Source organism: Pinus tabuliformis, chromosome 9 (genome assembly GCF_031772625.1).
Source record: "Pinus tabuliformis cultivar Carrire ecotype Pingquan chromosome 9, CPIR1, whole genome shotgun sequence".
NCBI lineage: Eukaryota > Viridiplantae > Streptophyta > Pinopsida > Pinales > Pinaceae > Pinus > Pinus tabuliformis.
In genome coordinates, this window is record NC_142307.1 from 1,496,828,186 (window position 1) to 1,496,843,423 (window position 15,238).

Consider the following 15,238-nt stretch of genomic DNA (forward strand, 5'->3'; position numbering starts at 1 on the left):
CTCTAGGCTATATAACAGGCAACCATTCAGATGTTTGCTAAGAGAGTGTGAGGATTTCATGATGTAATCTCCTAATTTGATTAATAAACTCCTGATGCCTATGTTTGGTGGGCGTAGCCCAGATTGGTTGGGTGAACCATGTTAAAAGCTGTGTCTTATGTGCTTGATATTTATTCTGCTGTGTGTTTAGTTAATTTTGCTGTGCACCTGATCCAACATCCGACAATGTGAAAGATTTCCCACATATCATTGATCAATCAAAAATTGAGATGTACCAATAAAAATTTCATATTAACTATGAACCCAAAGGAAACCCAGTAATCGTTTTACCTTTTATTTTCCTTGCAATATTGCTAAAGTGTCTAAAACTTGATGAATTTCACTAGGGTTCAAAACTCCTATGGTTATATATGATTAAAAATCTAAATGGCATAAAAAATAGGGCAAGAACACATAATCAAACCCTAAGCATGGCCAAGGTTTACGATGTAGTTACAAGATTTTCCCCCTTAGAAAATAGATTTGGCATATGAAGCACGAGATAAACGAGATTCTTCAAGAAGAAAATATACATGGCGAAGTACCAAAAGATGACCATTCTCAAAACCACAAACAATGTCTACCCCGCACCACCCTGTTGATGTTGTTGGTGTTGCCTACCTAAAAATGCAATGACTTACCCAACTTTTCTAGGTGGTGCCATAATGCTTAATTAAATTAATGAATACCACTTCTTTTGGAAGACTCAGACTGACTCTTAGATTGAAGCCATTGCAAACTTTGAAAAATAGATCAATGGGGTTTTGGGAAAAAAGAGGAAAACTGAACTCGCAAGGAAGTGTTGTCCAAGTGGGAGTCCAAAGTTAACATTGATTGTTTGTACTTGCCAAATCTCACTCAAATTTAATGTGATTGGAGGGATTACATTTTCGGGGATGAATTTATCTTGACACTAAACTTAAAATCGTGTAATTTAAAAAAAAATTAACGTATTAACAATAATTTTGTTGTAAATTTTTATTTATTTATTTTGAAACATCTACTCTTTCAATTTGATTTCCATCTTCAATTTATCTTTGTGAAATTTAATTTAATAAAAACTAAACCATGTTCAAATTGATTAATTTATATTTTTCAATAGTGGGAAAATCTATCATAATTCGGTTGTCAAACTAGCAGTGAGGACAACCCTCTCTAGCTATTATCCATAAATGCAAGTTGTCTCATCACCATTATTCAAGGAAACCAAGCAACCTGGAGTGAACCATTGGTGGTCTGTAAATGGGAATGCTTTCACTTCTACTAGATGCCTCTGTGTCTTGGGTCGTTAACCAGTTTCCTTACTTTTGAGGAAGACGAGCTCTTAGGCAAGCAAAAGAAAGCTATTTCAGGGCATACTCCAAGCCCAATCAATTAATTTATATTTTGAAGAATATATTAAAATTAAGGGTCGATTATTTATTTATTTATTGAATCTTATATTAGTATATCATATTATATTTTAATAAATATGATTTTATTTTAAAAATATAAATTATGAAAATTATGATAAATAAAAAAAAAATTGTTTCTCATTTTCAAGTATGAGTTAAATAGAGATGGTTTATGTATTATTATATATCCATATGTGAGAACCTTAACCATAACTCTAGAAAGAAAAAATAATGAAAACATGACAACTTAAATGGTGAGATTCAGGAAATTAGGCATAAAATTAGGAGAGTAATACCTCAAGGTGCATGCCTATGCAAAAAACCCAGATTCCATCAAAGTATTAGACAATATTTCTCTATGAAAATGAATAGAATCCTCGAAAATGGTATTTACTGGGGCCGAAGACATGAACCCTCACAAAGCCTACAAATGAAGAACATTGGAACAAGTTAGACAAATTAATTGGGATAGAAGAAAACATCAAATATAAACCCTGTTGAAATGAAAATAATGGACATGACATTGCCTTTGAATGCCATGCATTTGGCCTTGTGGGGAGAAAAATGTTGAACTAGAAAGGAACAATCTGAACCCCAAATGGCTAAAAGTGACAAATAACACCTATCATGAGTGAAATGCGAAGGTTTGAAACATCATTTGGACCTCTATAGAGAAAAATCATGGTGGAGGTGAAAGAAACATAAAAACACAAATAAACAGAGGTAAAATGACCATACCATAGTCGTATAACCCTCCTTTAATCATATTAGTCGAATCACCTTGGTTCATCACCACCGTAGAACATGGATGATATGTGAACAAGGTGAATTGGCCCATTGATAAGTTTCCAAGTGGTAACAGTCACATGGGTATCAAAACAAACCAACAACCTCAAGCCCATGTGGGCATATGTATAGTTCAAATGTTTGAATAAATATATGCCATATATATATCTTGTGATAGGATTGAAGGGAGACAACAATCCTATGGTGTAGTATATATAAAACATAAGATACATATATTATAAATTCTAATATGTACATAATGTAAATGACACCAATAATTTTAAATGGAAAAATATTATTGTGGTGTAGTATGTAGAGGTAGGAGTTGGGTGAACAAGAGGGGACAAAGTGGTATTAATTAGGTTTATAATATCTCCCATTCCCAATATAACAACATAGGATTTATTTTTTTATTTTTATTCATTTACTGACACAACCTAACCTACTTCATTAAATATTATTCAGTAAATTCCTCATTACCATGATGACATACATTCTCTCTTCTAACCCCTTTGTCTCTAAAATCACCTTATAGTTTACATATATGTTTTATGGGTATATTTGGGTACTCCACCCTATGTTTGGAATTGGTTGTCTAGCATGTTTCTAATGTACTTATGACACCCTATTATATGCACTCCAGGACATGTATGGATTAATTTTGTCTTTGGGTTCTATGCATAGTTCAACACCTCTTTATATCTATGGGTTTTAATTTTTTTTGTACCCCCTAGCATTTTTATTTACCCACACTTAATCCACCTTGGTCAATCACCTAAGGAGAGGGCATTAGGGGTTATTCATGGTTGTAATATGTATATTAACACAAAACATGGTCATAATGGTTAACTTCATGTACTTTGCAATTAGCGTTTCAACTTGGAGGCATTGTACACAACACTCTTGCCCTACCACCTCACCGCCTCAATGTGATGGGATGAGGGGGTTCGTGTGATGCGCTCATATGTCTTATTTTGTGTTTAACAATGGCAATGGTCCTGCTGAGGAATCAAGGTTTGGATTAGCTTTTGTAACCCTAAACTTTTTTACCCTAACTCCATTTGCATTCAGTCACAATTGTTGTCGCGTTTTGGGTGTAGAAGCTCGTAGAGTACCTCTACTTGTATTATGTGGGATCCATGGATGTAACCTTTCCCGCTCATCATGTGTTGTTGTTGGGCACAGTCACAACCTTGTCTGCATGTCATGTCACTCACAGGTAACTCCCTCGCTATTTAATGGTTTTGTAAACACGTGTCTATTCAGTTCACAAGGTTATCCATGAAGTTTTTTTTCAAGTTAAGAACTATTCTGAACTGATAACCCATGTATAATGTGACATCTCCTAGGGAGGTTTTCTTCCATCGCGACATAGAGTTGAGCATGGTGACTTGCTTCAGGTAATGTTGTTTCCTTACCATGTGTTGGTTTTTATTTTAAAAATTCATATGGGTTGCTTCCATATTATTTCTTATTCTGGTTTCTCTATGTACAAGGGTGTAGTTCACAATGTTTTCATGGTCCATAAGGTTGGAAGGTTTGCTGCCAATTTTTTTACTGGGTTTCTCGAATTTGAAATAAGTGTTGCATTAGACGTCTCTAGGTAGCCATTTGTTCCTTTATATCTTTGTGGTTTCGTCAACAAAATCATTTTCTAGTAGAAGAATTTTATACTGACCCTCTTTTCCTTGCTCAGTTGATGAATATTGTCGGAACTAGGCTTTATCCCCACTTTCCCTTTTTTTTGCCAACAAGTAAATTTGTTTCTTAATTTCCACTTATTAAATTCAATGATTATTCTACTAGTCGATGTTACATGGCATATTGGCTCACTGTTAGCTTCCAACATTCATGTTCGCATATTTACAATTGTTTTTAAAATTATCTAGGTTTTCATTACCAATGAGAAAGAAAATCTTTATTTTAGTTTTAGACAAGCTAAATCGTATTGGTTAATTAATGTTCTTTAGTTGTTAACTTACCTTATCCATCTACTGGTACAGTCTATAAATTTGCCCTCTTGTGCAGAATTTTCTTCTTGACTTCCTATAATTATTGCAAACTTCTATCTTCCTGGTGCATTAAGGATAGCATGATTCCTCACCCCTCAGAAAATAATTACTATATTACTCCTATTCTCTAGAGTGTTATTGTTTGATTGACTATGGGGGATGAGGAGTTACCTCAATTTCTCCTCTTAGCAACCAATATACTCGTATTAATTTTATTGATTTTGTCCTCCATTACGATAGTCACCTTACAGACAATACCAGAATTTATACTAAACTACTACTGCCAATAGGGAACCTCCCTCTAAATTTGAATCTTAAGCATAAAAGTGAGAAGAATCCTACTGAGTATAGATCTGAAAACTAACCTCTTCCTTGTACGAAATTCATATAGTCCAGGTCTATTGTAAGCAAGTGGATAATTCTATAATATATGTATCAGTTGTCCTTTACTATTCTCACATTGAAAAATATTTACCTTAGGATCAAGCTTCCTTAACATATGGAAAAGAATGTGAAATGTAGGAGTATAAATTATCTTTTTCAAGAATTATAGAGTAACATTAACATAAAAGAATAATTTATCTGTGGAAATAAAGAATTATTTTTATCTAAGATTTCAAAGTAGCAATAAACCCTCTTCCTAAATATGAATATAGGTATCACACAGATTCTCATCACAACATCAATTTTTGCATGCCATTTTAAATGATTATTGCATATAAAACAAAACAAAATTTAGCAACCTTCAACTTTATATGAAAGCAATTCACATTCTAACTAGTAATATGCATATAGGACAAATGTGAAAATGGAATATTGTTCTCCTCCCCACCATAGAATTGTTTCTCCTCAGTTCACGCTGAGAAAATATTCATTTACCAAGCCATCAAAAACCTTGTTGATCCTTGCAATAGGCATTTTATTCCTTCCTTCCATGTGGGATTTTTCCTCTAGTGGCGTCACGCTTTTGTGGTTTTTTTCAAACCATTGGCCTAGGATTTTTTTTTACAAAATATCAATTTTATCCTCAGTAATGCGTTATGCCAGTCCCATCTTAGCATTTATCTCCAGCTATGTACTTAATAGATCTTTCCTTCCCATACATTAAGTTTATCCAAAATTATTTCAAGAATCTTATCATGGAAAGATGATCTTATATATAAAATCTCCTCTGTAAGTGTTTAATTTTCAAGTGTTTCCAATTTATTACTCATTTATCAATTAAACATTTATTTATGTGATTATTTCATCACATTTCATGACTATTCTGTCATCAAAGTTCAGTTTTTGCAACACAATAACATTATTAATACTTCCACTAATGGAGGGTTATTACATTCTCCCTCCCTTTTATTTACACTTTTGTCGGTGTTTTATGTTCCAACTCCTATCTGTTGAAATAATGGTGGGTATGTTTTCTACATTTCTTCCTCAAGTTCCCAACTCAGGAGTAAAATGCCTCCATTTCACCTTAACCTGAGTGATGGGTCGATTCTGAAGCCAAATCTCTTTCCTATCTAGAATAAAGAGTGGTTATGCGAGGAAGTTGCCTCCAGGTTCCACCTGTAGTATTTTCTAATCAGTAATATGAGTACTACCATGTACATATTTTTTAAGTAAAGATATATGAAAGACATTATGAAATTTAATGTATCAAGGAAAAGCTAACTTGTAAGCTATAGGTCTGACTCGATCCAAAATTTCAAATGGTCTAGAAAACCGTGGGGCTAATTTTGAACAAGTCCCTATACGCAAGTGCTTTTCTTGGCTTCAACCCTCAGATAAACATGATCATTGACTTTAAATTCCTTGTATGTTATTTTCTTGTTTGCATAACTCTTCTGTCGGTCTTGTGCTGCTTTAACATTCTACTAAATTCTCTGTATGGTCTGTTCCATTTCTTTCAATAATTCTGGCCCCAGAATCAATCTATCCTCTGGTTGACTCCAACTTAGACGTATATGGCATTTCTTATCACACAAAGCCTCAAAGGGTATCATTTTAATAAAGGTTTGATAGCTGTTATTATATGAAAATTAAGATAAAGGTAGGAAGTCTTCCCACTTGGTAGGTCTATCCATCACATAAATTCTAAGAATATCCTCTAGAATTCAGTTGACCCTTTATGTTTGTCCATCCATTTGGGTATGGTATGCTGCGTTGAAATTTAACTTAGTACCCATGTTTTAAAATAATTCCCTCCAAAAGGTTGAGGTGAATTTGGCATCTCTGTCTGATACTATCATTTTAGGCACTCCATGCAGTCGAAAAAATTCTTTCATAAATATATTAGCAATTTTTGATGTGCCATAGGTAGATTGTACTGGTATGAAATGGGTTGCCTTACTTAATGTATCCACTACTACCATAATATAATCTTGTTATCTTTTTGTTCGTGGTAATCCTGTGATAAAATATAAGGATATTATTTCCCATTTCCATTTAAAAATAGGTAGTTGATTTAACAGCCCAATAAGGTGTTGATGTTCGACCTTAACCTATTGACACTCTATACATTTTGATAAATATTCTGCCACCTCTTTTTTCATACCTGGCCAAAAGAGATTTTTTCTCAATGTCGTGATCATCTTCTGGTATCTCGGATGTCCTGCAAATGGATTCTTATTATACTCATCAAGTATCATCTCTTTCAACTCCAGTACATTGGGTACATACAATTTCCCTCTGTAAGTCAGTAGTTTTTCAACATTTTCTGCATAACCCAAAACATTGACTTGTTGCAATTTTTGTTGCATATCCAGGTATTTTGGATCCTTATGCATAGAAATTTTATTTTTCTCCAGCAAATTTGTTCTAATAATACTAACAATTACCTCCATTAAATTGTAAGCATGCATGCTTAAAGCATCAACTATTTTGTTTTCTTTCCCTTTTATGTGCTTAATGTCAAACTCAAATTTGCTGAGAAATACCATCCACCTAGCTTGTGTTGCATTAAGGTTTGGATCACTGAATAGATACTTTAAGCTGAAATGATATGTTATTAAAGTGAATTTCTTGCCTAACAAATAGTGCCTCCACATTAAAAAGGCGTGTATAACAACATCTAGTTCTAGATCGTATACAACATAATTCATTTCATGGTTCTTCAATTTCCTTGATTCATATGCTATTACAAAATTATACTGTAACAAAACTCCTCCTAGCCCTTCTATACATGCATTCGTACAAAATTTAAATTCCTTGTTTGGATCTACAAGCTTTAAAATAGGAGTTGTGGTAAGTAAATGCTTTAATTTATCAATTCCTTCCTAGAAATATCCAACAAGTCCCATAAATGACCAGACAACAACTACATCTTTGGGTATAGGCCAGTTAACCATGGCCTTCACCTTTTCTGGATCAACTACTAACCCTTCCTTCAAGATAACATGGCCCAGATATTGTATTTTGGTTTTATAGAACTCACAGTTACTAAACTTGACATACAATTTATTTTCCCTTAAGGTTTGCAGCACCAGCCTTAGGTGTTCCTTATGTTCTTCTTCATTTCTAGAATATACCAAAATATCATCAATAAATACTAGCACAAATTTATCTAGATATTTACTGAGTACGTTGTTCATTAAACACATGAAAGTTGTTGGGGCATTCGTAAGGCCAAACGGTAACACTACAAACTCGTAGTGCCCATATCGAGTCCTAAATGTTGTTTTATAGATGTCCTCATTTTTAATTCTCAATTGATGATATCCTGTTCTTAGATTGATTTTGGAAAATATGGTGGCTCCCCTTACTTGATCAAATAAATCATCAATGTAAGGCAGGGGATACTTATTTTTGATAGTTAGTTTTTTTAGCTGGTGATAATCAATGCACATTCTAAATGTGTCATCTTTCTTTTTAATGAAAAGTACAGGTGCTCCCCATGGTGACACACTAGGCCTAATATATCCTTTATCTAGCAGCTCCTCTAGTTGCATCTTCAGCTCTAGTAACTCTAGTGGACTCATCTTGTACGGTGCTCTAGACACTTGGGCTGCACCAGGTACAAAGTCTATGGAGAAGTCTATATCTTGATGGGGTGGTAAACTGAGAATTTCCTCTGGAAAGACATTTAGGAATTCATTAATGATTGGTATAGCATCTAATTTTAGCTCTTTACTTTGTTGTTCCCTTTCTTCTAGATGAACCATGAATACTTGACATCATTTACGGGCACTCTTCTTCATTTGCAGAGCTGTAATTTTCCTAACAAATATTGGTTTTGGCACACCTTGAATGGCTTGATTTTGTCCTTGTAGTTTTACATAGGTCACTAATTTTGATAGGAAGTTTATAAGTGTTTCTTTCTGTTCCAACCAATCCATCCCAATTAATATATCATAAGAGCCAAGGGGGAGTACATTTAAATCTACTATAGTCAAGTAGCCATTTAAATTTTGTTGACAATATTTCACTCATCTAATGACTCTTCTGTTGGTTCTTTTTGCTAATTGCACCAACCAAGCTATTTTATAATTTTCAGTTTTCAGTTTATATTTTTCCACTATTTGTGGTCCAACATAACTTAGGCTAGCCTTGGGATCAATTAAAACAGAAAAAGATTGGTTGGTGAGAGTACCTTCTAGCTCAATCATTGTGGACCGATGTTCCACTTGTATATCCTCCAATGTTGTGCTTATTCTTAGAATGCTTCTATCAAGGTCGTTCACTCTAGTAGCTTCATGTACAACTTGTATGTTCTGCACAAACCTGGGGTTGTGTGGGAAATCCCTCAGTAGATGAGGTTCGCCACACCCCCAACATTTCAGTGATCCTTTCTCCTTGTCCCCATTACTTCTTTTAACATTCAAATCTATGATTTTTGACCCCACTTGGGAATGTTCTTGTTGATTTACATTCACCTTATCAAACTTTTTCCGTTGATGATCCCTACCAAAATTCTTAAGATATCCTAGTTTTTGTCGTCTACCTCCCATTTTGGCCTTGATCCTATCCTTATTCTGCCAAATATTGGAACCTTCCCCCTTGATTTTAAACTGTTGGTAGAATAAGATTTCTTTTCTCATAGCCTCATCCATTTTTCTTTGGTTATCAAACTCGATTCGTTCCTTGTAAACTATAGGCAAGCAGTTTACGAACTGCCATACTTTAGCATTTTCCTCCTTAAGATATGTGACATATCTTAGTAAATTTGTAAATTTTTATACAAACTCATCCATGGTGAGTTATCCCAATATTAGCTCATGAAACTCTTTGGCACGGTCATCATAATATCGCTCACTTAAGTAGCTATTTTTAAATTGTTTATGGAATTCATCCCATAATACTATTTTCTCCTCCAGCAAATGTACACTCTTTGCCTCTTCCCACCATAAGGAAACTTTGCCTTGTAATTGATAAATAGATAATATGGATTTCAGATTTGTTTCATAATTATAAACTTGAAATCACTTGGTCATATTCAATAATCAAGCTTCCACATCCTCCTCCTTCTCCCCATCAAAAGTAGGGGATCGATCTTCCAGAATTCTCCTTGGAGTTTTTTCTGTCTCTTCGCTTAGATTTTCGGGAATAGGTTCTATCTAAGTCCTCTTCACTCTCAATTTTTTCAGGTTTTGTCCCTCCTTCCTCCAATACCTCTGGTTCCACCATTTTTGGACTTGATTTCTTCATCAAACTTCTAATCATCCTTTCTTGCCCCTCGTTCATCATATTAGACATTCATTGTCGTCTCTCAAATGTCCTAATTATCATTACAGATTTTGTATGATTTAATAAATGGCTTAGTGGTTGGTGTAGCTCCCTCCCCCAATTCCACATATAGACCATCCAATGTTGGAGTGATAGGTGTTTCTTCAGCCATCTTGTTGAGTATGTCCTTAGCTTAATTACCCTAATATTTAGATAGAAAAATCACTTGTTAGTTTATTAGACTTCACTTTTTTTTTTATTATTATTATTATTATTATTTTTCTTTGTCATGGTTCATTAAGGCCCAATGGAGAACATGGATTCTGATACCATCTGTCATATCTCCCATTCCAAATATAACAACACAAGGTTTTTTTATTTTTATTTTCTATTCATCTACTGACCAAGCTTAACCTACTTCATTCAATATTACTAATTAAATCTAATTAACTCAATTTTCGCAACAAATTGTCATTACCATTCGGACATACATTCTCTTTTCTAACCCCTTTATCTTTAAAATCACCTTATACTTTACATATATATTTTATGGGTATAGTTGGTTACTCCACCCTATGTTTGGAATTAGGTGTCAGGCCTATTTCTAATGTAGTTATGACACCTTATTCTATATGCACTGGGAAATGTATGCATTATTTTTCTTTTTGGGGTCCAGACATAGTTTAACACCTCGTTATATCTATGTGTTTTAATTTGTTTTTGTACCCCGTACCATTTTTATTTACACATAATTAATCCACCTTGGTCAATCACCTAAGTAGAGGGCATTAGGGGTTATTCATGGTAGTATTATGTATATTAACGTAGTACATGTTTATAAGACATAACTACATGTACTCTATGCTTAGCGTTTCAAATTGGAGAAACTGGACACACCACTCCTACCCTACCACCTCACCGCCTCCATGTGATGGGATGAGGGGGTTCATGTGATGCAGTCATAATTTTCTTTTTTTACGTTCAACAGTGGCGATGGTCCTGCTTAGGAATCAACGGTTGGTTTAGATTTTGTAACCCTAAAATTCTCTACCCTAAACCCATTTGAATTCAGTCACAATTGTCACCTTATTCTGGGTGTAGAAGCTCACAAAGTACCTCTACTTGTATTCTATGGGAGCCATTCCTGTAACCTTTCTGGCTTGTTTTGTGTTGTCATTTGGCACAGTCACAACCCCATCTTGCATGTCTTGTTGCTCACAGGTAACTCCCTCCCTCTTCAATGGTTTTTTAAATGCGTGTCTATGCATTTCACACTGTTATCCATGAAATCTTCGTGCTTTTTTTCAAGTTAAGAACTATTCCGAATTGATGCGCCATGTGCAGGGTGACATATCTTGGGGAGGTTTTCTTCCATTGCAGGATAGGGTTGAGCATGGTGAGCTACTTCAGGTAATGTGGTTTCCCTGCCATGTGTTGGTTTCTATTTACAAAATTCATATGGTTTGCTTCCATATTATTTCTTATTCTGGTTTCTCTGTGTACAAGGGTGCAGTTCACAATGTTTTCATGGTCTGTAAGGTTGGAAGGTATCGTTGCATTATCCATTTACTGGGTTGCTCAAATTTCGCATAAGTTTTGCATTAGATTTCTCAAGGTAGCCATTCGTTCCTTTATATCTTTGTGGTTTTGTCAAGGAAATCTTTTTTTGGTACAAGGTTTTTATACTAACCTTATTTTACTTCCTTTGTTCATGACTATTGTCGGAACAAGGCTTTATCCCCACTTTCCCTTCTTTTTTTCCAACAGGTAAATTTGTTTCCTAATTTCCACCTATTTAATTCAATGATTATTTGACTACAAGACCATACTCATTCTAATTTTGGGTCTCTTCTATTTCCTATTTTTTTTACCACAGGTACCCCAAGACTCCTTAAGTTATGGTTCAAGTTCGTTGCTCACAGGGTTCCATTCTCCTGTTAACTAGTTGCAATTCTGTGTCATTCTCCAGGTCAGTTGAACTCCTTCATTTTGATGGGACTTGGGTGTTGAGGAATACTATAATTTCTTTTTCTAAGCTAGTTTCATGTAACTAGATTCAACGATTTTGTTGACAGCCCTCAGGGCCAAGCACTGGGTCATCGCTTACACTGTGGGAATTACCCCAGATTATGTTGTTTCCTTTACCTCTAAATGGCGGTTTATAATCGACCTCTTGTTGTAATGTGGAACATAAATGTTTCCTAACTCCATCATCTACTCTGCGTTGTATTTTGAGTTATTGAATATTTATACTCATGGGGATAGAGTACAAGTTCTTGGAACTATATTTATTTAACAAACTGTATATATGTATATTGCCTTTATGAAACATATTCCTTGCAGTTTAACTGATATTATTATCGATGTGATTTCTTTCTCTCACGTTGTGTCTTAAATTTTATGGTACTATGTTATTCCTTAAATTATCCTATTTGTTTCGATAATAATCTATGAATGATTTACATTACATGGCATATTGGTTCACTGTTAGCTTCCAACATTCATGTTCGCATATTTACAATTTTTTTTTGAATTATATGGGTTGTCGTTAGTAATGAGAAATAAACTCTCTATTTCAATTTCAGACAAGCTAAGTCACAATGGTTATTCAGTGTTCTTTAGTTGTTAACTTACCCTATCCCTCTACTGGTACAGTCTATAAATTTACCCTCTTGTGCAAAATTTGCTTCTCAAATTCCTATAATTATCGCAAGCTTTTGTTTGCCTCTTTCTTTAAGGATAACATGATTCGTCACCCCCAGAAACTAATTGCTATATTACTCCTATTCTTCAGAGTGTTCTTGTTTGATTGGCTATGGGGGATGAGGAGTTACCACAATTTCGCCTCTTCACAACCAAGAGATTTGTATTAATTTTATTGATTTTCTCCTCCATTACTATAGTCACCTTATAGACAATACCAAAAGTTATACTAAACGGCTACCACTACTAGGGGACCTCGCTCGAAATTTAAATATTAAGGATAAAAGTGAGAAGAATCCTACTGACTATAGATCCAAAAAGTCACCTCTTCATTGAATGCAATTCATATATTCCATGTCGACTATAGGCAAGCTGATAATTCTCTATCAGCATTTATCAATTATTCTACTATTCTCACATTGCAAAATATTTACCCTAAGATCAAGGTTCCTTAACAAATGGAAAATAATGTGAACTGTAGGAGTACAAAAGTATCCATTTCTAGAATTCCAAAGTACAAATAACATAAAATAATAATTTATCTATGGAAATACATAATTGTCTGTCTAAAATTTCAGAGGAACAATAAACACTCTTCCTAAATACGAACATAGATAGCATACATATTCTCATCACAACATCAATTTTTGCATGCCATTCTAAATCATTGTTGCACAGAAAACAAAACAACCTTCACCAACCTTCAATGTTATAGAAAAGTAGATCACAGTCTAACCAGTAATACAAAGATTGGAAACACTTGAAAATGGAACATTGTTCTCCTCCCAACCATAGAACTGTTTTTCCTTAGTTCACCCCTGAGCAAACATTCATTTGCCATGCCATCAAAAGCCTTGTTGATCCTTGCAATAGGAATTTTATGCCTTCCTTCCATGTAGGATTTTTCCTCTAGCGGCATCCTGCTTTTGTGGTTTTTTTCAAACCATTGGCCTAGGCTCTTTTCTTACAAAAGCTCACTTTTATCCTCAGTTATTGTTGGGAACGGGTCCCCTGAGGTCAATTTTGGGGTTAGAGGCCCAAGTTTTGTAAATAAATGTAAGATATCTACATTTTGTGATCACGGAGCGCAAATATGTCAAGAGTCAATAAAGGGTTTCTGCCGTTCTTTTGTGTAAAAGCATGTTGGCTTTAGAGATCTACCCATGGCCCACAGACCATGGGAATGCATAAAAAGGGAGTCTTAGAGGAGTATAAGATAGTTCAGTTCATAGTTGATACTTGATGTTAATGTATGGGTCTTTGAGAGCTAAGAGCGAAGATTCTTAGCATAGGAAGAGGCTCTACAGATGAGTGCATAGAGGCCTAGGGCAGAAATCTGCAGCTGTGTGTGCAGGGTAGTCAGAGTCTATACTAGAAATCTGGATTAATAATAAAGAAGGTTATTCTGAAATTACCTGTGTATTTTACTTCTGTTCCTTGCATGCGACTATGTTATGTTGAAAACTGGGTTTATGTTTTATTGCTACTCTAACGTGAGAATCTATATGTTTCTCTATTTTATATGACCGCAAGTAGAGATATATGTTTATGTGAAGATAACTGTAATGCATGATAAAGTTAACCAATATTTAAGAGAATCTGAGTAAATACAAAAGTAAGATCAATTACAGAGGCACGTAAGTGCCTGGTCTATCTATTTAGTGCCTGCAAAGGGTGAATAGAGACTTTCGTGGAGGCTTCGAGGATGAATAAAAGAAGTACTTTGATAAGCCCTAAATGGCTTATTGATCTGCATGAAGGAAGGTTAGGGAAAATAATCGATATCACAACCATATTAGGGTGTGGAAACTTGGTTCTTGCATCCCCCCATACTGTTTTGGATGAGACTTCAGTCTGTGCTCTGCGGATTGATACTGAAAGGGCCAGTAGTGTAGGGATTTTCTTAGTTGCTTAATGTTGAACATGGGTTAGGGCCGATCAAGCTAAAAAATGGTTCTGTTTCCGGGACTTGAACCCGGGTATCTCGGATGAGATCGATGAGTATCCTAACGGATGCCAATGGAAAAACTGTTAAAGAAGGATGTTATGTTTTTTTGGAATGAAGAATTCCAAAAGAGATTGCATGTGATGAAGGAGAAAATGGTCACCACGCTGATCCTAGTCTTCCCAGATTGGGAGAAGGAATTTCATGTGCATGTGGATGCATCATGTATTGTGCTGGGAGCAGTACTGACACAGGACAATGAAGAGGACTTGGATCACCCTATAACATTCGCAAGTAGGAAGCTATCCAAAGTTGAGAAAAATTATTCCATGACAGAGCGTGAAGGACTAGCTATGGTGTACACGCTCCAGAAGTTCAGGCATTATTTGTTGGGTAGACGCTTTTAGATGTATACAGATGATTCAACGTTAAAATACTAGGTCAACAAGCCTGTGTTGGGAGGGAAGATATGCAGGTGGCTGTTGTTGTTCCAGGAGTACGATTTTGAAGTTATTGTGAAACCAAGATGCTTGAATGTTGGACCGGATCATCTGTCGTGTATTGAAACAAAAGAAGACACTAGTGGTGTGCGTGGCATACTTTTCTGCCATTGCAGAGCACTTGTATAAAATGGGATCAGATGAAATATTGTGACATTATGTGCCAAAGTTTGAAAGAAATAGCATCCTCGCTGAGGCTCA